At 37.7% G+C, this 23707-nt stretch overlaps 1 pseudogene and 1 gene segment (V, D, J or C); one reads left to right on the top strand and one right to left on the bottom strand.

Moving 5' to 3' along the window:
• The window catches only part of LOC100935631, an 824790-nt gene that overhangs the window by 131376 nt on the left and 669707 nt on the right, over positions 1-23707 (top strand).
• Positions 16710-17294, bottom strand: LOC100930837 (annotated as a pseudogene).

The raw sequence follows: 23707 nt of genomic DNA, 5'->3' as shown, positions 1-23707 counted from the left end.
GATATATGGTAAAGCTGTCAATCTGAAAAATTTTGTTGTGTTTATGTGGTCTGTAATTGTCATTTTAAAGAATCTGACTTCACTGTAATTACCTTGAAACCCCCTTCCCTTGTCTTTCCTAGGTTTCCTTCAAGGAAGTTTCCCTTAATTTCTCTTGGAAGAAAATTACGGTCTTTGATATTACTATTTACTTGTGTAAAATAATTTTAATTATTTTGCTCCTATATTGACTTATTAAAGGGAGGAGGTCAGCTAGTTCCCCTAAGACTTCTTGGGTTGCCTCATTAGTTACTGCAAAAAGCCCAGTTTTTTTTCCTGTGCACTTTCAGCTTTGACCAGGCTGGAAGGCTGCAAAAAAAGTTAGCTAATCTGTGAGAGCAATGACTAGGAAGTCATTTGTATTTCAGCCATCATTATGATAATGGAACAAAACTCATGACTATAAGATATTACTGAAAAGTAAAGGAAAGTTCAGGAAGGGGAATATACAGAGTGGGATTTTATATTGAAAAGTAATGCTAATGTCAGGCTATTCAAAAAACTGAGTGGGGAAGCATTCCAGAAAGTATTTGAAATCTATAGAGGGAGAAACTCAAGTGTTCTTGCCATTGAAATAAATCACCTGTACAGCAAGAAGCAATAGATGAGGTGCAGAAACTGATAATTACTCAGAGACATGATATAGTGGTGATGGGAGATCATCTGTTATCTAGATATCTGCTTGAAAGCTCTTCATGTGAGAAAAGCAGAGTCCCTAATTATTTCTTGACTTGCCTTAATGAAATGTTCTTCCTTCAAAAGGTAGTAGAGTCAGCAGGGAAAAATTCTATTCTAGATTTAATTCTCCCTCAAAGAGAGCTGTAAAAAATGATGGGAAATCAGTAGGGAATAGGATTATCCCTTTTTGATACTATGAAGTAGGAATGGAAATCTGGATATATATTTGATGTATCATCATAGTCTGATTTAGACCCTAGATTTTGGGAAAACATATTTCAAAGGACTCAAGAGATGGCTAGAATACCATGGACTAAATTTCTACAGAGGATGTGATCCTAAGATGCTTGGGAGATGCTCAGGATGAAATCCTGAAGACACAAAGAAGAAAAATTTGAATGAGGAAAAAGGCCAGTATTTCTCTAAAGATAGCAATGTGAGGAAATTGATAAAAAAAACATAGATTTAACATATTGAACATCAAATTGTATTCTTTCAACAAACAAAAAATGTATTTTCTCGGTCCTTCACAATCTCATCATGGAAAAAAATAAAGTAAATGTGACAAGTCACATTGCTCATGTCTAAAACTTTGTCTTATTTTTCATCCTAAGTCTTCTTGATCCTTTGAATCATGGTTAGTAATTGTTTTGGTCAGAATGCTTACAGTTTCTATTTATAGTATAAGATTTCCATACAACTTCCTGGATGCACCCTTGTAGCAAACATTGACACAATGTGATTGTAAGGATGTGAGAATAACAAAGTAACAAAGATGCAGAGTGCTAGACCTCTCATAGACTTATCCTCTCCAAATTAAACAAAGCAACAAGTTAAACATGCAACAAAAGTGATGTCACAAAGAAAAGATTACTAACAAAAAACTTAATGACAACAGATTCCACTGGAGCTTCTCTAGTGAGAATAGTTTGTTGCTAACTTGGAAGGAAAGCACAGTCAACACATTGCTGGCAATAGTGTAGCAGAAATGGAGTGGGCAACTTTCAGAAATCTGGTGTACAGAATCATGTTTATTCCTCTAGACCAGAATTCTCCCAAAACTTAAGTTGGTTTGACAAAATGATGGGTAAATGCAGAGGTTGATAAATAAGAAACAAGAATTTCATAGGCTTTACCAGCAGAATAGGACATGTATCTCTACAAAAGAAATGTTTAACTCTTTCAACATAAAAGTATAAGCTTAGAGAAATGCAGCAGTAGTGACTGAGGAAGAAAGTAGATGAAATTCAGATTTATACTGACAGTAATGAACCAAATTGTCTTTGTGGTACTCTGAAACCTATTTACAACCAAAGACCTACAGTGCCTCTCAATTACTCATGACTCACAGAGCCAAATTCATCTATAATGGGGTAATGATCTGGAAGCATGAGTTGAACACTTTCATAGTGTTTTCAATAAACGGTCTTTGACTAATGCTGAAGCTGCTGACAATTTACCTGAGATTGAAATCAATCCCATTCTATCTGAACAACTGAAGACAAGGACCTCAATAGTGTCCTTTCCTGTAATACATCTGATACTAATTCTATTCTATCTGAGATTTACAAGGCAAAGGGTAAACTGTTCATTTAAAAAATATCTCCATCAACTAGGTTATATGCAAAGAGGAACTTACTACCCAGGAATTCAAATGTGCCTCCCTTGTCCATTTCTATAAAGGAAAAATTCTTAGGTTAGCCTGTGATAGCCAGGGATTGGGAACAGGTTCCTCTCTCTTAGTCATTGCCAACAAGATTCCCACCAGAGATTTATATCCCAAAAAGATTTTAAAGGAAGGAAAGGGACCTACATGTGCAAAAATGTTTATGGCAACCCTTTTTGTAGTGGCAAGAAACTGGAAACTGAGTGGATGCCCATCAGCTGGAGAATGTCTAAATAAATTATGGTATATGGATGTTATGGAATATTATTGTTCTGTAAGAAATGACCAACAGGATGATTTCAGAGAGGATTGAAGAGACTTACATGCTAAGTGTAATGAGCAGAACCAAAAGATCATTATACACAGCAACAACAAGATCATACAATGATCAATTTTGTTGGACATGACTCTCTTCAACAAGGAGATGCTTCAAACCAGTTCCAATTGTTCAGTGATGAAGAGAGCTATCTACACCCCAAGAGATGACTGTGGGAACTGCGTGTGGTGCACAACATAACATTTTCACTCTTTTTGTTGTTGTTTGCGTGCATTTTCTTTTGCTTCTCTTTTTTTCTTGTGCAGCATGATAATTGCATAAATATATATGCATATATTGCATTTAACATATATTCTACCATGTTTAACATATATTGGGCTATTTGCCATCTAGGGGAGAGCATGGGGGACTGGGGGAAAGGGTTTTGCAAGGGCTAATGTTGAAAATTGTTCACATATGTGTTTTGAAAGATAAAAACTTTAATAAAAATTAAAATTTAATTTAAGAAAAAAAAGTTCCCACCAGAGTGCTTCTTAATGGGATAATTCTTCACCTGGATGGTGGCATCTACCTGAGAGTAAGTGTGGCTTCAGAAAAGGCCCAGAAATGACTAATTAGGTGTTGGCTGCCCAACAACACCAGGAGAAATGCCAGAGTAGAACATAGGTTGGTGAACCATATTTGTCGATTTGACCAAGGTTTTTGGTACTGTCAGGTATAAGGGTCTATGAAAGATCATGACAAAATCTGGTTATCCAGAGAAGTTCATCAATATTGCATACCATTTTCATGATGGCATACTTGAATTATCCATCTGGGTAATGGATGAAGCTCTCCTGCTTTCCCAGTCACCAATAGAAGCAGAGCTATGTTCTCCCATGCTTTTTAGCATCCTATTTTTAGCAATCTTGTCAGATAACTTCAATAAGGAGAAAAATGGTATCAAAGTCAGTCACCACCCTAATGATAAATTATTGAACTTCAAAAGGTTCTAAGCCAAGACTAAAGCATAGGAAGAGTTCGGCTTGACTTTTTGTGCACAGATGATTGTGCACTCAATTGTGCAACTCCTAAGGTTGAAAAGCAACTGAGTATGACTAGATTCTCTGCTGGTTGTGCTAATTTTGCCCTGACTACTAACATTAAGAAAACAAAGATGCTCCACCAGTATGACATCATCCATTTATGAAACTATTGGTTATAGCAAATTTAGAATGCTTTGGATAAGTTCACTTGCCTTAGCAGTATATTTTCCAGGGATGATAAAACTGATGCATTGTCAAAGCTAGTTCAGCATTTAGAAGTCTCTCTAGGAAAGTTTGTGGGAGAAGAGGTATTAGGCTGCCTACCAAAATGAAAGTCAACAGATCCATTGGGTAACCTCATCATTGAATGCCTGTAGAATTAGAAAGTCTACCAGCACCATGCCAGGAAACAGGATTGATTCCATTTGAATTGACTTAGAAAGAATCTGAAGATAGCTTGGAAAGACAAAGTATCAGACCCTGAGATCCTTTTCATAGGTGAATTGCCAAACATTCAAACCTCTGCAGGGAATTCAACTCCAATGAGCTTGATACAGGTAAAAATGCCCAAGTATTTGTCTCAATTTTTCAAAAATTTACTTCCCCTTCAGAGTCCCAATCGATACAGTCGACATTTTGTTTCAACAAATATTGATATAGAGGCTTAGTGATGGAAGCATAGGAGGCAATTGAGACTCTACAGTATCCTGTTAAGCCCAAGAACTTCCTCAGCTCCATTCTAGTCTTTGGAAATGGAGTATGTAAGATACCCTCAATTCTAGCAGGATCCAATTTCTTACTCTATTCACTGATCAAATGCCCTAAGTATTTAACCTCCCTCTCCACAAATTGAAATTTGTCCTTTGAAACTTTGAATCCTGATTCCCTTAGGAAGTTTAGTAAATTAATAGTACTTTTATTGGTGTTTTCTCTCTTATCCCCATAAATGAACAGATCATCAACATATTGTAATACTTTAGTTCTTGGAATTGGAATAAAGCTTTCTAGGAATTTTTCCAATACTTGGCCAAACAAATTTAGGGATTCTGTGTAGCCCTGAGAGAAAATGCAACATTGAAACTACCCTTTTCTATAAGTATGAGAGTCCTCCCATTCAAATGCAAAAATCTTTCTGCTGTCCTCCTCTAAGGGGCAGCTTTGGACCGCATTTTTAAGATCCAACACACTAAACCATTTATTGCAACTGGGGATATTTCCCAGGATAGTATGTGGATCTGGTACAACAGGATGGGAAGGCAGAATTCCTGATTTCTAAAAGAAATTAGGAAATTATTAATTTCTCTTAGATTTTATACTATCTGAATTACCAACTTTCTTTCGACCAGTAAGATGGGGGTATTGAAAGATGAAATACGGGCCTTAATTAATTTATTCTTCAGGAGCCCCTGTATGACAGGTTTCAACCCCACTCTACTTCATTAGAAATAGGATATTGGCTAATTCTTACAACCTCCTTCAAATCTCAAAAAGTAATTTTTATAGGAGTAATGTCAACTCTACCTGGGTTATTGAATCTTGCCCAGATGTCTGGGAAGATTTCTATTAGTTCCACCCCTTGGAGCTTTCCTAGTTTGCTAGGACATATATTTACCCCTCACAGTATCAAGGCTATTCCTAGTGGAGTAATTAAATCTCTTCCAAATAAATTTGTTTCAGCTTCAGGAACCAGAAGTTGTTCACAGAATATTTCCTGATTTTACATCTTTTGGTTATGTAGACTAGAAAACGTTCTCCTTTTACTACTGAGATAATCAATTTTTTTTAGATAATTCAACCCCAGGAGGGAGATGTATAATTGAGGTTCAAACAGCTCCTGTGTCTATGAGAAAGCATTGTTACTCTTCTTTTGGTCCCATCCTTAAATGTACTAAAGGTCAGAACCTTTGCCAAACATTCAACCATTTGGCTGGATGTTGAAGAACTCTTGACTTCCCTAATCTTTACCCAGTTCTATGAGGGTGGATACTTGTTTTTCCCTCTTTCTTTGTGGACAGTCTCGCAGGTTGTGTCCTTCTGCCTGGCATTGCCAACATTCGATCGGGATCTGCTTTCATCATTCCCATCCCTGAAAGTTTTTCCCTTGAGGAGCCCTTATCAATGGAGCCTTGGCCATGGCTCACTGGTCTGGACCTCTCCCTTTGTCCACATTTTTCTTTGTCTCCTATACCACTTACACCTCATATAGCTTGCATTAGAATCCTACCCTTCTATTTCTGTTTCTCCTCATCCCTTCAAGTATAAACTTTAGTTGCTTTCTCTGGAAGAGTAACAAGTGATTTATGATTCCACCCCTCCAACTTCTGCAACTTTCTGCTAATGTCTGGCCAGGCATGTGTTATAAAAATGTAATTTCAAAGTTGCTTCATTTGCTGGATCATCTGGATCCACAAGAGATTCCTCTTTTCCTTGTGTCACTTAAAAGGCTCTCTTAAGATTCTGTGTTCTGCATTCCCAATAACATCAGGAGTGAAACAAGGTTGCCCACTATCACCATTACTATTCAATATTATATTAGAAATATTAGCCTTGGCAATAAGAGTTGAGAAAGAGATTAAAGGAAGTAGAGTGGGTAATGAGGAAACCAAATTAATCACTCTTTGCAGAGGATATGATGGTATACTTAGAGAACCCCAGAGATTCTTACTAAAAAGCTAATAGAAATAATTCACATCTTTAGCAAAGTTGCAGGATACAAAATAAACCCACATAAGTCAGCAGCATTCTCATACATCACTAACAAAATCCAACAGCAAGAGATACAAAGAGAAATTCCATTTAAAGTAACTGCCAATAGTATAAAATATTTGGGAATCTATCTGCCAAGGGAAAGTTAGGAACTATATGAGCAAAACTATAAAACACTTTTCACACAAAAAGTCAGAGCTAACCAACTGGAAAATTATGAAGTGCTCTTCGGTAGGGTGAGCGAATATGATAAACTAATAATAATAAACTAATCAATTTATTTAGTGCTATACCAATCAGACTACCAAAATACTACTTTAATAACCTAGAAAAAATAACAAGAAAATTCATCTGGAAGAACAAAAGGTCAAGACTTTCAAGGGAACTAATGGGAAAAAAAATCTAATTAAGGTGGGTGCCCTAGCTGTACCAGATCTAAAACTATATAATAAAGCAGTGGTTACCAAAACCATTTGGTATTAAGTAAGAAATAGACTAGTTGATCAGTGGGATACATTAGATTCAAAGGACAAAATAATAAATAACTTTAATAATGTAGTGTTTGAGAACTCCAAAGACCCTAGCTTTGGGGATAAGAATTCATTGTTAGACAAAAACTGCTGGGAAAATTGGAAATTAATATGGCAGAAACTAGGCATTGACCCACACTTAACACCACATCCCAAGATGAGGTCAAAATGGATTCATGATCTGGCATAAAGAATGAGATTATAAATAAATTAGAAGAACAGAGGATAGTTTATCTCTCAGATCTATGAAGGAGGAAGGGATTTGTGACCAAAGAAGAACTAGAGATCATTACTGATCACAAAATAGAAAATTTTGATTATATTAAATTGAAAAGCTTTTGTACAAACAAAACTAATGCAGACAAGATTAGAAGGGAAACAATAAAATGGGAAAATATTTTTACAGTCAAAGGTTCTGATAAAGGCCTTATTTCCAAAATATAGAGAGAATTGACCCTAATTTATAAGATATCAAGCCATTCTCCAATTGATAAATGGTCAAAGGATATGAACAGACAATTTTCAGATGAAGAAATTCAAACTATTTCTAGCCATATGAAAAGATGCTCCAAGTCATTATTAATCAGAGAAATGCAAATTAAAACAACTCTGAAATACCACTACATACCTGTCAGATTGGCTAGGATGACAGGAAAAGATAATGCTGGATATTGGAGGGGATGTGGGAAAACTAGGATACTGATACATTCCTGGTGGAATTGTGAATATATCCATCCATTCTGGAGAATGATCTGGAACTCTGCTCAAAAAGTTATCAAACTGTGCATATCCTTTGATCCAGCAGTGTTACTACTGGGCTTATATCCCAAAGAGATTTTAAAGAAGGGAAAGGGACCTGTATGTGCAAGATTGTTTGTGGCAGCCCTCTTTGTAGTGGCCAGAAAATAGAAAATGAGTAGATGCCCATCAATTGAGAATGGCTGAATAAATTGTGGTATATGAATATTATGGAATATTATTGTTCTGTAAGAAATGACCAGCAAAATGATGTCAGAAAGGCCTGGAGAGACCTACATGAACTGATGCTGAGTGAAATGAGTAGGACCAGGAGATCATTATATACTTCAACAACTGAGGATCAATTCTGATGAACGTGGCTCTCAAACAATGAGATGAACCAAATCAGTTTCATTTGTTCAATAATGAATAGAATCAGTTGCACCCAGCGAAAGAACTCTGGGAAATGAGTGTGAACCACTTCATAGCATTTCTAATCCTTTTTTCGTCCACCTACATTGTTTATTTCTTTCAAGGGTTAATTATACATTATTTCAAAGTCCGATTCTTCTTCTGCATCAAAATAACTATATGATATGTATACATAAATTGTATTCAACATACACTTTAACATATTTAACATGTATTGGTCTACTTGCCATTTGGGGGAGGGAAGAGGGAGAAGAAAGGGGAAAATTGGAAAAAAAGGTTTTGCAAAGATCAATGCTGAAAAATTACCCCTGCATATATCTTGTAAATAAAAAGCTATAATTAAAAAAAAAAAAGATTCTATGTTCTGGGTACTGCATTTCTGACTCCTGTAACAATAAATTCTCTCAAATCTCACAGGTGACATACCTAATCTTCAGTGGCCATATGATTCTATTCCCTATATTCTTATTTCCCTATACAAAATAACAGTATTTAATCATTTTCTTTTTGCTTTTGCCCTTATATTTTGGTAGTTTATCCCAATTGCTTAATCTATTTCCCAAGGGATTGTCTATTGGTACTTCAATTTTCTTGTCTTGAGTAAAAATTTCTTTTTTAAGTGGGAAACTCCCATTGAGCAGACTTTCAGGATCAAGTATGCTTAGATCCAAGCTCAATTCAGGGATTTGCTTCTAGCCTCCCCTTTTCAGACACCCAAATGAACCTGACCCTTTCAGGAATCTAGTGCCCTCAGATTCAGGGATATAGCTTCTTTTACTAATCAGATTTTCAACTGCAGATGTATTTTCACTTTACACCAAGTCTCTCTGTTTCGGGTCACTTTTGCTCAAAGGGGAGGAACAAGGACTCTCAAACCATGGCAAACTGCTGAAATAGGGCAGGGCATCTTTTGCCAAGTTCCACCAAGAGCCTGGTGACCAAGTTGATCACATGATCCTGGATAGCACCCAAATTGTGTGGTATGCAACTCACTCAATAAATTTCCTAGGTCTCTCAAGGTGCAAGGAAAAAGTTTATTCCATTCTCATGAGAAGCGGGCAGTCACTCTCATCAAATGAAGAGGTAAAAGTGAGGGCTCTGAACACAGATAGAAGGGGCAATATGTAGTTTCCCTGACACAACACTGACCACCTCCTTGACTGAGAATGTGACCTTACATTCTAAACACAAAAACTACTACAAATGGGGAAGCAATGCATACTTTCAAATTTAAACAAAAACATTCCTTTTACTGACCCTGAGACATGTGCTTTCAATGTATGAGAGATAAGAGCTGAGCTACACTCTCCCAGACTAGCTCCCCCTCTCCATATCCTAGGAACTATTTGCCAATGAGAAAAGGCAGGAGAAAATAGGAACATGATCCCATAGCTTAGTTGATTTATAATTATAATTTGGCAATAAAAGGCAATTATAACTGCATTTTGAAGAAATATCAAATTTTCCATTCACTGCCTTCCCTCTGTTAATTAATAATTAAATAGCTTGTGTGTGTGTGTGTGTATGTATACCATTTGCTTATTGTCTCCATATTAAAGTGTAAGCTCCTTGAAGGCAGTCACTACTTTCTGACTTTTCCAAGCTCCTACCCATCGAACAGAGGTACCATCTTCAAATATCATTCTATGCCATATCAATTCACAACCCTTGGTGTTCTCAAAAATCTACTGCAGCCAATTAAAATTGCCTTGTTGCATTGTCCTGAACCACACTCCCATTTTTAATCCATTATTTCAACATTTTCATCTCTCCTTATTCCTTATTTGCTGCATTGAAGCCACACTGAGCATCTTTCAAAGTATTAGTCCTTTCCCTCCCCTGTTAGGTCAATATGACTTCATCAGTAAAAGTCACTCTTTCTGGAAAGCACAGTTTGAAAGAGACCTCCTCAGTGTCCTTGATTTTCTGGTAGACAGATCAATGGCCTTTAGGCTTATGAAATGCTTTTAATCTATTTCTGTTGCCTGAATGACCCTAAGCAAGGTTCTTGATTTCACCAAGATTTAAAAATAATAATAATAATAATAATTAATAGAATTCCTATTGCATTTTAAGATTTGCAAAGCACTTTTTACATGTTTATTTAATTTCTATTATTTTATGTCTCTTCTTCCAAATACCTAATACTCCTTTAACCCATTAAAGCTCAGAGCTCAGGCACATGGAGATGAGGTCCCAGGCTTAGATGCTTTTTCTCCTGTTGCTCTGGATCCCAGGTGAGTGAGGAAGAGCAGAGCCAAGCCTTTCTTTTGTCCCTCTGATAAGAACTGGGAAGGGGGTGGAATTATGAGGGTCAGAGAGAAAAATATGGCTCTACACTGGTGATCATGGGAGCAGGACTCAGCCCTCAAGGTTTAATTCACCACAGTCAGAGAGATTTCTCCTGCTGGGAATGGGCCTGGCATTGTTCTCACTTTTCTCTTGTGTTTGTGATTCCAGATGCCCGAGGGGCCATTGTGCTAACCCAGTCTCCTGACTCCCAGTCTGGGACTCCAGAAGAGAAAGTCACCATGTCCTACAGGGCCAGTCAGGGTATTAATAGCAATCTACACTGATACCATCAGAAATCAGGCCAGGCCCCTAGGCTCCTCATTAGTTACGTTAACACCCTGCACTCTGGGGTCCCTTCCCGATTCAGAGGCAGTGAGTATGGAACCGATTTCTCCCTCACAATCAGAAACATGGAGACTGGAGATGGTGTGGTCTATTACTGTCTGCAGAGGTATACTGCGCCCACAGTACTATAGCTCTGAAGAAAAACCTGCCCAACAGATGTGGAGGGGGCATCAGTGTCCCAGGGGCATCAATGTCCCAGGAGCTTCTCCTTCCCCTCAGCTGGGAAGGGAGCAGCTTGCGTGGGCTACCTTGGGGGAGGCTTCTAAGTTTCAGATGAAGGTGCTGGGATTGTGACAATTCTGATCTTGATTTCTTTTCCTAGCCAAACATCATGGGGTAACACAATACAAATAATTGAATGGCACCCCAAAGGTGGGTTTCTCAAACGCAGACTTTACCAAGAATCCCCTTTCCAAATCTACCAAGAGTTATTATGGCCTTTTCTTGAAGGGGAACCAGTGGAAGGGAACTAACTACCTAAGAAGTTGGTGGTTCAGTGGATAGAGCCAGGCATGTGGTCAAGAAAACCTGAATTCAAATCCAGTCTAAGACATTCCTAGTTGTGTGATGCTGGGCAAGTCACTTAAACTTTGTCTCAATATTCTTATCTGTAGAATGGGAATCATATTAGCTCAGGTGCCTCTGGAGAGGAGACTGTAGACTGCTGGGAAACACCATGGTCTAAAGAGAAATTTCCTTTCACATCTATGTCAAATTCTAGATATGTTTTAGGGTTCTTATGAGGATCAAATGAGATAATAATTGCAAAGTGTCTAGCAATAATGTTTCTCTCTGATGCCAAGAGAACTCCAGCATTAGCTGGACTTCTGTTACAGACAAGGATTAAGGGAAGCAGAGTCTCAGAAAGCAAGATAGAAAACAGGAGTTCGAGTCATAGTCCTGGTCCTGTTTGTGGTCCTGGTCCACTTTATTGATCAACTCCAAGCACTCATATAGCAGAGAGTTACATAACAGAGAGTATATAATTTGTGTTAATTACTCAAGAATTTTCTTTCTTCTAGGGAAGCAACACATGGTGATCTAAACCTTAAGTCTCCATTTCATGTCAGCTATCCAGTGACAGGATTTTGTCATATTTATGAATACAAGCACATCCTGTAACTGCAGATGGCCAGACATCCTGGTGCCAAATGTCAAGCTTATATTGTCATTATATATGCCTATATGGAACGTAAGAAATAGGCAAGGGCTATCCAACACTACAGAAAGGCATTTTCTCTATCCCAAGTCATTAATTGGTGCCCTGGAGGCCTATATGGACACTGATAGGCTTCTAATAAATGTATTTTGATTACTCAGTTTTGTGTAGAAGACTAGAGAGGGCATGAGTGAACTTGAAATGCTATTTCAAGATTTGAAATGCTTCAAGATGGCTGTTGTGTACATCTTACATGAGGTGTTTTTAATAGCACCCAGAGGAACCTTGTGAGTTCTATTAAATTATATTGTAAAAATTATGTTTCAACTTAATGTTTCTTTTCCAATTTTTTAGATTGAGACATCATTGCTCTGAGAAGATTCCCATAGACTTCAATAGACTGAAAAAGGTGTCCCTGAAAACCAAAAGGTTGAGAATTCTTGATTGAGATCTTCTCTGTACCCCCAAATGGTTTCATTTCTATCAGCAGATTTGCTAACAAGACTTGAACTCAAAAATAAATGACACACACAAGAGAAATTGGATTAACTTGCTCTGCTCAGCTCAATAGGGATAAATTATTGGTGTTTGTCTTGTTTCTGTTGTTTGTCCTTCATTTTCAAAGAGGATCATGACCTTGGGGAGGTGATACAAGTGAGTTGGATTTAAGTGGGGGAGGAATGTGCAATTTTACTTTCTCCTCTGGAGACATCTGTACCTGGAGATGGGGAGTCACGATGAGGTGCTGATTCCAAGAAGTTTTCCAAGTCCATATTGGAAAGAATTCTTAAAGAAATTCTAGAAATTATGGGTGGTAGTTGTTTGATGATTTGTTGATTTTCAAAAAAATTTTTCAGATTTTCAGAAATAATTCAGAAATGAATGAGATGAATGAGATGACATACATCTGAGAGCTTTCTCCCCAACAAAAACAATTTGAAAGCTCCTTGAGTATAGGCACATCATTTTCCCTTGGTATTCCAATCTTCCAGCAAAGTACCAGACAGAGTTCCTACTCTATAATTGTGAAATCAGTCTGGTCATATGAATTATGGCATCATTGGGTAGAGTTGAATGAAATAGATGAGAATACTTAGACCCAGAAAAGTTTGGTGATTTGCCTAGGTCTTGAATTCACACTTCCTCAAAACCTTTGCCTCTCTTATGGAAGGTGCATCTGGGAAATCCTCAGCTTCCCCTTAATGAAGGTCAGCTGGAGACACTCACTCCCTTCAAATATTTCTTTCTTTGCCATCAAACTGACCCAGTTTGGACTTCTTTGGTTTCTTTTGTTGCATTTGTTTTGGACTTCTTCCATCAACAACATTTTATCACTACACCCCTTACATGGAGCCTTCCACTTGCAATTTTTTTTTTTTTGGTTTGTTGTCCCTTCCCCCATCAAGCCCTAAACTCTTATGTCTCTGGTTTGCATTTCTATGCCCAGTGCTTATGCACTGTTATATAGTACATGCTCAATAAATGTTGGTTGACTCCTGAGATTCAATAATTTTTTATGTCCTCCATCGTAAGAAGCCCATTACTCTGTTTTGTTCCCAGATTTGTTTCTTCTTAACAAGGATCATAGGACATTTACTTAATGGATCATAGACAATTTACTTAATCTCACTAGGTCTCAGTTTCTTTATCTACAAAGTATATATATTATATAAAATATCTCTCATTCCTTCAGATGTAACAGTTCCTGATTTTATAATTATTTTAAGCAGGAATTTACTGCATTTAAATTATATGTATATGTGGTTCTATTATGTATACAAGGCATCAATATATTTAGAATTATTCATATACATATACAAATATTACAACATTTATATCAATCACCTATGAGTCTATAATCTATGTATCTCTCTTATCTATCCATGTGTCCCAATATTATTACTGAAAATATCATCTCAAGAGACTTGTGTGAGTGTGTGTGCACATGTATATGTGTGTGTGTTTGTGTGTGTGTCTGTGTGTGTGTGTATGTCTGCAAAATGGCAATACATAGACAGCAGGAATTTAACTAATTAATACCTGGTTGAAAGTGCCACCTCTAATTCTTTCCAGCTCTGTAGTGTTTGGCAAATATAAGAACTTTTTGCCTAGATTTTTCATCTGTCAAATAAAGTTTTTGGACCAGCTAGCCTCTCTACTTCCCTTTAGCTTCAGAATCTTTGGTAAGGAGATCCTTTGTAATTTAAGCATTTTATTTAAATCATTGTTTAAAATGAGAAATACACATATATTCATTCTTTGGTGTAAAATGTTCATAGGAGAGACTCTCAACTCTTCTAAAAGTATTTGCATATACATTTGTCCAGAAAATCAAAATATTAATAATTGAAATGTTTCATTTGGAGTCAGGAAGAGCTGGATTCATATTCTGCCTACTGCACTAGCAATTTATCACGGCCAAAATCCCTCTACCACTTTTTGCTTCCAGAATCAATTAATTCAGATATTTCTAAGAATGTTTGTTTGTTTTCTTCCCCACGCAAAGGACATCATCAACAAAACCTCTTCACATTGCCATATTGAAACACAAATTTGAGTAGACAGTTTCGACATGTCAATTAAATATGACTGCCACGAAGAATTCCCAAATTATTATTATTTGTTCTCCTTTTTCTCTTTTCCCTCTCCCCTCCCTTTTTTCTCTCCCTCCTTCCCCTACTTGTTCCCCCACTGTCCTTCATTCTCTTTCGGCTTTTCTTCCCCCTCCCCCTGCTCTTCTTATTGCTCTCCTTCCTCTCTTCCCTTTTCCTGCCTACCAAAAACCCTCCCTGCTTCATCTACTCCTGGTTGTCCTCCTCCTCCTTCCCTCCCTCTCCCCCTCCTTATCTTTTTCCTTCCCCTCTTCTTCCTTGTCCTCTCTTCCCCCTCTTTTTTCTTCTCCTCTTCCCTCTCTTCTCATTTCCTCTTTTTTCCCTTCTCCTCTTCCTCTTCTTTCTCTTCCTTTTCTTTTTCTTTTCACATGGAAAGTAATACAAGCTTTTAAAAAGTATCCTGCACTAAAATTTGCCTTATTATTGGCACAAATCATTTATAAGGTGCAGCCCAGATGTTGCTTGGAATCAAAAAGACCTTATAGAACAACCACATAGAAGGAAAAGTCACTTAAACTCTGTTTTTCTTGATTTTCTAATGTGTAAAATGGAAAGGATAATAACACACACCTTCCACAGTGGTAGTAACATTCAAATAAAATAATACTTAAAAAGTGCCTGTCACATATTAATGTCTGATATAAATGTTAGTATTATTAATATCTTTATGACTATTGGAGAATTGGATATTTGGGGGGGTGGTTGTTTTTCCTTTAGCTGAGGATTGGGATTAAGTGACTTACCCAGGGTCACACAGCTAGGAAGTGTTAAGTGCCTGAGAAAAGATTTGAACTCCAATCCTCCTGACATTCAACTCTGAAGAAAAAAATCCCTGGAGGCCAACAGACTGTCTGCACACTGATAGGCTTCTAATAAATGTCTTTTGATTACTCAGTTTTGTGTAGAACTCTAGAGTACATGGTTGAACGTGAAATGCTTCAAGATGGCTGGTGTGTACCTCTTAGATGAGATGTGTTTAATAGCGTCCAGAGGAACCTTGTGAGTTCTATTAAATTCTATTGTAAAAATTATGTTTCAATTGAATCTGTTTCTTTTGCAATTTTTTAAATTGAAACATCATTGCTCTGAGAAGACTTCTATAGACTAACATATAAAGACTTCCATAATCGAACATGTTAGACTTCCATACACTAACATATAAGTGTTAATATTCTTCATATCATTATGACTCTTGAAGGATTGGGCATTTTGGGGAGGATTGTTTTTGTTTTTGCTGAGGATTGGCATTAGGGGACTTACCCAGGTTTTCATAGGCAGATCCTCCTGACTTCAAAGCTGGTTCTCTATCCAATTCGCCACCTAGCTACCCCAGAATTTGTTTTTTTAAGGTTGTTTTTGAACACATGTGCTTGACTTCTGCTAGCTTGAGTTAAATGATTGCTCTTCCTCTAAAATTAAAAATTATCCTTAGGTAAGTTTTGAAAATAAAAGATTCAATACACAAAAAGAGAAAAGGAACAAAATAAATTGTCGATGTTGAAGTAGCTAAATTATTCCAAATGGTCAAGAATATATAAATCTATTGTAAACATCCTTGTTGCTCCCCCTGTGGACTACTCTAACCTTGTAGATCCCCTTAGAGCTATTCTTAATGCCTGTCCCTCAACTGCATGGCTAGTCCACACTCACCCATCTTCACGCACCAACCAATCCCATAGAGACAGACCACCAGGAGATAGGGGTGAAGTGAAAGAGAACTTTATTCTTAGATAGCACATATTTATAACCCCCTGAGGATCCAGGGGAAGGGAGGTCCTCTAGGGACTGGGAGGGGCAGGTCATAATGGGATTGACCCAAGAAGAGAGAAAAATGGCATTGAAAATTGAAATAAAAAGAAAAGAAAGGAATATTGGATATTGGTCTTCTGGAGGAGTAGGGAATAGTAAAAAAAAAACAAAAAACAAAAAAACAACTTGACACACATGCTTTTTTCAACTAAAAAGCAAAAAACTTGGGGCTTCAGTAAAAGCAGGTTGTGGGGAGGACAGTCTTCCTTCTTTCCTCCTCCAATTCTGCTAACAGTTTATCTATCTGGGTTTCCATGTCTTCCATCTGCTGTATACACTGACAGGCTCCTACAGTGTCCTGAATGTCCACATGAATCCCATGGACTGGCTGCAAAGGATCTTGGTTTCTGGAATAGTCCTAGACTTTTTGCAACTCTGAAGAAAAAAAAAACATGTGGACTTCAGTAAAAACAGAGGGTATGGAGCAACGGCCTGTCACTTTTGTCCTCTAATTTCAGTAACAGTTTATCTAGCTGGATTTCCATGTCTTCCATCTTCTGTATACACTGACAGAGTTCACAGATGAGAAAGGCTCCCAGAGTGGCTTCTTCTTCGTTGTCTTCAATGTCCACATTAATCACATGCACTGGCCTCAGAGTCTCCTGATCTCTGGAATTTAAATGTTCTAGTACTTTGTCATAGACTCTCTCTTCACAGGTAAAGATGAGATCAAACTCATCCCTGCAATCCTGGAACCTCTCTGGCCGGGGCTTGATTCTCTTATTTCTGCTCAGCATGTTCAAAACCCCATTGTTTGAATAAAGTTCTTCGTCTTTCTTAAGAAGATCATTGTACATCTGATGATATGTCGTTTTGAAATCATAGACATTAGGCTGGTCTGCTGTAGGTCCCGGAAGTTTTACAGAAGTTCCTGTTCCAAAAGATCTGACACGGAATCCTCTTTTTTTGAGGATATGGTGAGCCTCCATGCTCCGGTTCTGGTTACTGGAGCACACCACAGCCACTTTCAGAGGAGAAGAGGGCATGGTAGTGGTGAGAGCAACCAGAAGGACAAGGTTGGTGAAAGCAGCAGAAAAAAGGAGACTCGGCGATCCAGTGGTCAGCTAAAGCAACAGCCTCAGCTGGTCAAGCAGAACGGAGCTGCCCCTCTAGCTAGGCTGAATAAATAGGCACCTTCCTGACTGGTGGGACAAGGTTGGGGAAAGCAACAGCTAAGAGGAGACTGGGTGAACCAGTGGAGAGCTCAACCGCCTGAGCTGTAAGCAGAATGAAGCTGCCTCTGCAGACAGGCTCTATAAATACTGCCTTGGCTTGAGACTTTCCTGATGTCATCCTGAAAGGGAAAAGCTGTGAAGCCTGGGGCTCCACCCAAGTGAAGTGTTGCTGAGGTGTGAAGCTGAGGTATGGAGCTGAGGTGTGAAGCTAAGTTGTGGAACTCAGGTGTAAACTCAGCCTGCTTGTGTCAACTGAGTCATCACTTGCTGCTGTGTCATCACTTGCTGCTGTGTCATCACTTGCTGGCTCAAAGGATAGATTGTTCCTTAGAGATTAACAACCAGATAACTTTTGTCCTTGTACCCTGGAGGCCAACAGTCTGGACACTGATAGGACACTAATAAATGTCTATTGATTACTCAGTTTTATGTAGAAGTCTAGAGAGTGCATGGTTGAACTTGAAATGCTTCAAGATGGCTGGTGTGTATGTCTTAGATGAGATGTTTTTAATAGCGTCCAGAGGAACCTGGTGAGTTCTATTAAGTTCTATTGTAAAAATTATGTTTCAATTCAATCTGTTTCTTTTGCAATTTTTTTAGATTGAGACATCATTACTCTGAAAATACTTCCATAAACTTCAACAGACTGATAAAGATTTCTCTGAAAACCAAAAGGTCAAGAATTCTTGATTGAGATCTTCTCTGTAGCACCAAATGGTTTCATTTCTATCAGAAGACTTGCTAACGAGATTTGAACACAAAAATAGATGACACACACAAGAGAAATTGGATTGACTTGCTCTGCTCAGCTCAATAGGGATAAATCATTGGTGTTTGTCTTTTGTTTTTGTTGTTTGTCCTTCATTTTCAAAGAGGACCATGACCTTAGGGAGGTGATACAAGTGAGTTGGATTTAAATGGGGGAGGAATGTGCAATTTCACTTTCTCCTCTGGAGCCATCTTTGCCTGGTGGTAAGATGGAGATGAAGAGAAATGGACATGGCCCTGGAGGTGAGGAGTCATGATGAGATGCTGATTCCAAGGAGTTTTCCACATCTATATTGGATGACCAGCTCTCAAGGAAATTCTAGAAATGATGGGATGGTAGTTGATTATTTGTTTATTTTCAGAAATAAGTTGAATGAGATGACATCTGAGATCTTTCTCCCCATGAAAAAAACTTGAAAGCTCATTTTTCCCTTGGTGTTCCAAACTTCCAGCAAAATCCCAGACAGAGTTGGAGATAATGTATGATTGTTAAATGAATTAATGATGATATGAATTATGGCACCATAATTGGTAGAGTTGGATGAGATAGATGAGGAAATTTAGACCCAGAAAAGTTTGGTGATTTGCCTAGATATGGAATCTCTGTGAATTCTCTGTTGAATTCACACTTATTCAAAACTTTTGCCTCTCCTCAACTTCCATTTAATGAAGGCCAGCTGGAGACACTCCCTTAAATATCTCCTCCTTTCCTAACTGCCCCAGTTTGGACATCTTTGATTCATTCATCTTTGGAGTTCTTCTACCACTGAAATTTTAGCTACATGCCCTTTACATGGTGCCTTCCAAAGTCAAAACAAACCAAATGTTCGTGATATGGAGTTTGTTGTTTTACATAACCTTTTTTTTAAAAAATAATAACGGTGATATTTATTTATTTAATTAGTTGTTTGTTTGTTTGTTTATTTATTTATGACATTTATTATTTAAAGTGCTTTAAAGGTTGGAAAATATTTTTAAATTAATAGCTCTATTCAGACGCTCAACCACACTAGCATGTGGAGGGTATTTTTATGCCAAAATTAGATGTGAAGAAGCTGAAAAAGACAGAGGATAAATGACTTAGTTAGACTTTGATTGTTGCTGAGCCCCTCTATGATTCTATTCAAGACCCTGACACAACGTCCGTGGAATAGAGGCCTGATTAGGCCAAGGCTTTTAAGACCTTAAAAGTTAAAACTAATCTCTTGCCCCAAACTTGGCCCTACCTTTTATGCTGAATGTTGATGAAAGGTAGGGTCAGGACCTAGGGCTCTTGAATCAGTCCCTGGTAACTGAGCTCAGACTCCTTACTTACTTTTCAAAGAAACTTGATATCTTTGGGGTGACCCTCCTGCCTTAGAGCAGTTCCTGCCACAGCCCTTCTATTTGAGGAACCCTCTAAGTTCAACATAGGTCAACCTTTGAAGGTTCTCACCTCCCACTGAATTCAGAGCATTTTTGCCCTCACACAACTAAAGAATTGTGGAAAGAATGAGAGTGAACATCTAGTTCTTCTTTGGTCACAATTTCCTTCCTCCTACACAGATCTGAGAGGTAAACTGATTCTAAATATGCTTTTGATGTTTTACATGCTCATGGGGCTCCATGGAAGGAAGGGTACTTTTGGCAGCAAAAATCAATCAATCAATCAATCCCCCATTAAATGCAGGGGAAATTCTACAATTAATACAAACTGTCCATGGACCTAGAGAAGTTTCTGTTATATTTTGTGAAGGATACCAGAAGGGAGATTCACTTCAGGCCAAGGGAAACAGGCTTGGACATTCAGCTGCCCATGCTGCTGCCTGTTGGCCCTGACCATGACATCTTTAATGCCGCAGCTCCCCAACCTCTACAGCCTTTCATACAGCTCAGTTGGAAAAATATCAAGTGCTCTTGGATAGGTTGAGCAAATATAGTAAAGATGACAATACTACCTAAACTAATCTATTTATTTAGTGCTATACCAATCAAACTCCCAAGAAATTATTTTACTGACCTAGAAAAAATTACAACAAAACTCATCTAGAAGAACAAAAGGTCAAGAATTTCAAGGCAATTAATGAAAAGAAAAACAAAGGAAGGTGGCCCAACTGTGCCAGATCTAAAACTATATTATAAAGCAGCAATCATCAGAATCATTTGGTACTGGCTAAGAAATACAGTAGTAGATCATTGAAATAGCTTAGATTCACAGGAAAAACAGTCAATAGTCATCTAGTGTTTGACAAACCCAAAGACCCCAACTTTGGGATAAAAATTCACTATTTGGCAAAAACTGCTGGGAAAACTAGAAACTAGTACGGCAGAAAATAGGCATTGGCCCACACCTAACACTGTATACCAAGATAAGATCGAAATGGGTCCATGATCTAGACATAAAGAATGATATTATAAACAAATCAGAAGAACAATGGATAGTTTATCTCTCAGATCCGTGTAGGAGGAAGGAAACTGTGACCAAAGAAGAACTGGAGATCATTATTCATCAGGAAAAAGATAATTTTGATTATATTAAGTTAAAGTTTTTGTAAAAATAAAACTAATGCAGACAAATATTAGAAGGGAAGCAATAAAGTGGGAAAATATTTTCACATTCAAAAGTTCTGATAAAGATTTCATTTCTAAAATATATAAAGAATTGGCTCAAATTTATAAGAATTAAAGCCATTCTCCAATTGATAAATGGTCAAAAGATATAAACAGGCAATTTTCAGATGAAGAAACTGAAATTATTTCTAGTCATATGAAAAGGTGCTCTAAATCACTATTGATCAGAGGAATGCAAATTAAGACAACTCTCAGAAGCCATCACACACCTCTCAGATTAGCTAAAATGACAGGAAAAGATGAATGTTGGAGGGGATGTGGGAAAACTGGGACACTAATACATTGTGTGTGGAACTGTGAATAGATTAAACCATTCTGGAGAGCAATTTGGAACTATGCTCAAAAAGTTGTCAAACTGTGCATACCTAGGTGGAATCCTAGTGTTAACTCAACTTGAAACAAGGTGATAACTCAAGGAGAGAGAGAGAGAGAGAGAGAGAGAGAGAGAGAGAGAGAGAGAGAGAGAGAGAGGAGAAGAGAGAGAGAGAGAGAGAGAGAGAGAGAGAGAGAGAAGAGAAGAGAGAGAGAGAGAGAGAGAGAGAGAGAGAGAGAGAGAGAGAGAGAGAGAGAGAGAGTTAGAATCCTAGTGTTAACTCAATGGAATTGATACAATGCTTGTGTTCACACCTTTAGAGAGCTCATATAAGCAAGAGGTATTTAAGTACTCACTGGAGTTCACAAATATGGGAGATTCACAAAGTTAACTTTGTAACTTTCTAACATCTCTCTCTCCCTTGAGTTATCACACTGTTTCAAGTTGAGTTAACGCTAGGATTCCAACACATACACTTTGACCCAGCAGTGTTTCTACTGGGCTTATATCCCAAAGAGATCTTAAAGAAAGGAAAGGGATCCACATGTGCAAAAATGTTTGTAACAGTCCTCTTTGTAGTGGCAAGAAACTGGAAACTGAATGAATGCCCATCAGTTGAGAAATGGCTGCATAAATTATGGTATGTGAATATTATGAAATATTGTTGTTCTGTAAAAAACAATCACAAAGATGATTTCAGAGAGGCCTGAAGAGACTTACATGAATTGATGCTAAGTGAAATGAGCAGAACCAGAAGATCATTGTACCTGGCAAACAACAAGATCATACGATGATGAATTCTGATGCATGTGGCTCTCTACAACAACGAGATGATTCAAACCAGTTTCAATCGTTCAGTGATAAAGGGAGCCCTCTACACCCAGAGAGAGCTCTGTGGGAACTGAATGTGGTTCACAGCATAGCATTTTCACTCTTTTTATTATTGTTTGCTTGCATTTTATCTTGTTTCTCTTTTTTCTTTGTTTGATTTTATTTTTCTTGTGCAGAATGATAATTGTATAAATATGTATGCATATACTGGATTTAACATATATTTCTACCATATTTAACTGTATTGGAATACTTCCCATCTAGGGAAGGGGGTGGGGAAAGGGGGTAAAATTGGAACACAAGGTTTTGTAAAGGCTAATGTTGAAGAATTATCCACTATTATGTTTTGCAAAATAAAAAGCTTTAATAAAATAAATAAATAAAAGAGAGAGCAATGTAAAAAAAAAAAAGAAGAAAAAGAAAACTCTTACAATTATTGTTGACTGTCAGATGCATAATTTGTTGATCAGTGATAACTAAATTCCTAAGACCACTCCTCATTCTACTTGTGGACCATAACATTGGCATATCAGTGACATGAAGAACTGGTTGAATTTGTTTCCTTGCTCCTGGTTCTTTGCTAAATTCTTTTGGAACTTGGCCCACTGCAATTGGTGTTACAATTACAATAAAATTTTCCCCTTGACTTGTAGATGGGTTTAAATCTGCAAATTCTTTTGAGACACCTCACAACATGAGCCTGCAAGCCACAACCCTTTGGGGTCCTTCTGAACCGCAAAAAATATTACATAGTTTTCAAGTGTAATTTGTTCTGCAAGTACCCATATCCCTATACATCAAATTTTCTTACTTTTACTTCCTTGTTAAAGGAAGAAGGCAAGCTGTACCTTAAGATTTAGAATATTTCAATAACCTAGGACTAAATTTCACAAAATTTATACCAGCTATCCAGGTGGGCTGACAAAATGTTAAAGCACACTTGATGTACTTTTTACAAGTTACACGATATACAATTTAGCAAGCAGCATGGTCTAGTTAGGAGATACAAACATATTGAAGCAGGTTGTGGTCCCTTTAAGAAACTAGTCCTTTCAGCTTGATTTATTCCTTTCTGATTCCCAGCCCCACCTAGCTGATGCATTATCAGTTCAAGAAGCTAAGACCTTTGATTCACAAATCCTGGTCAAAAGCACCCTTTTGAATTCCAATAGGAGATCTGGGCCTGTCCCAGCCCCCATCGGATCTGAGCCAACTTGGGACTCCACTCTAGCTAAATCTCTCATTAGAAAAGAGCCAAGCTGGAGTCCTCTCTTTGCAGAGGTTCCAAACATGCCAGCCTTATGCCTGGCATGCCAAGGATCTCTGCCCATTGGAATACTGTTTCTGGTGCCCTCTTATCTCTAGCTTCACCTATTTCCTTAACTAGACTTTAACCTTACTTCCAATGCCCATAATAAACCTCTTTTATCAATCTAGGTTTTCGGGTCTGTAAATTCCTTTACATGGGACTCTTGCACCACCACTAGATTCATTTAACTCCCTATCTTTGTGCTGAATCTAAGGCATTGCAGGGGAGCTCCATTTGACTCCCTGAACCCCAGACCTGTCACTAGACCTCAATTTCATATGGGTACCCCAAATCTAGACCTCATCAATATGACCTCTTTAGGCCAGAGAACCAATTTTTTTTAAGTTAAAATTAAATCAAATACAAATTTAAATTTCTAGTAGCAATATTTCT

Source organism: Sarcophilus harrisii, chromosome 2 (genome assembly GCF_902635505.1).
Source record: "Sarcophilus harrisii chromosome 2, mSarHar1.11, whole genome shotgun sequence".
Classification (NCBI taxonomy): Eukaryota; Metazoa; Chordata; class Mammalia; order Dasyuromorphia; family Dasyuridae; genus Sarcophilus; species Sarcophilus harrisii.
Note: the sequence above shows the minus strand (reverse complement) of the source record. Positions and strands in the feature narration are given on the sequence as shown.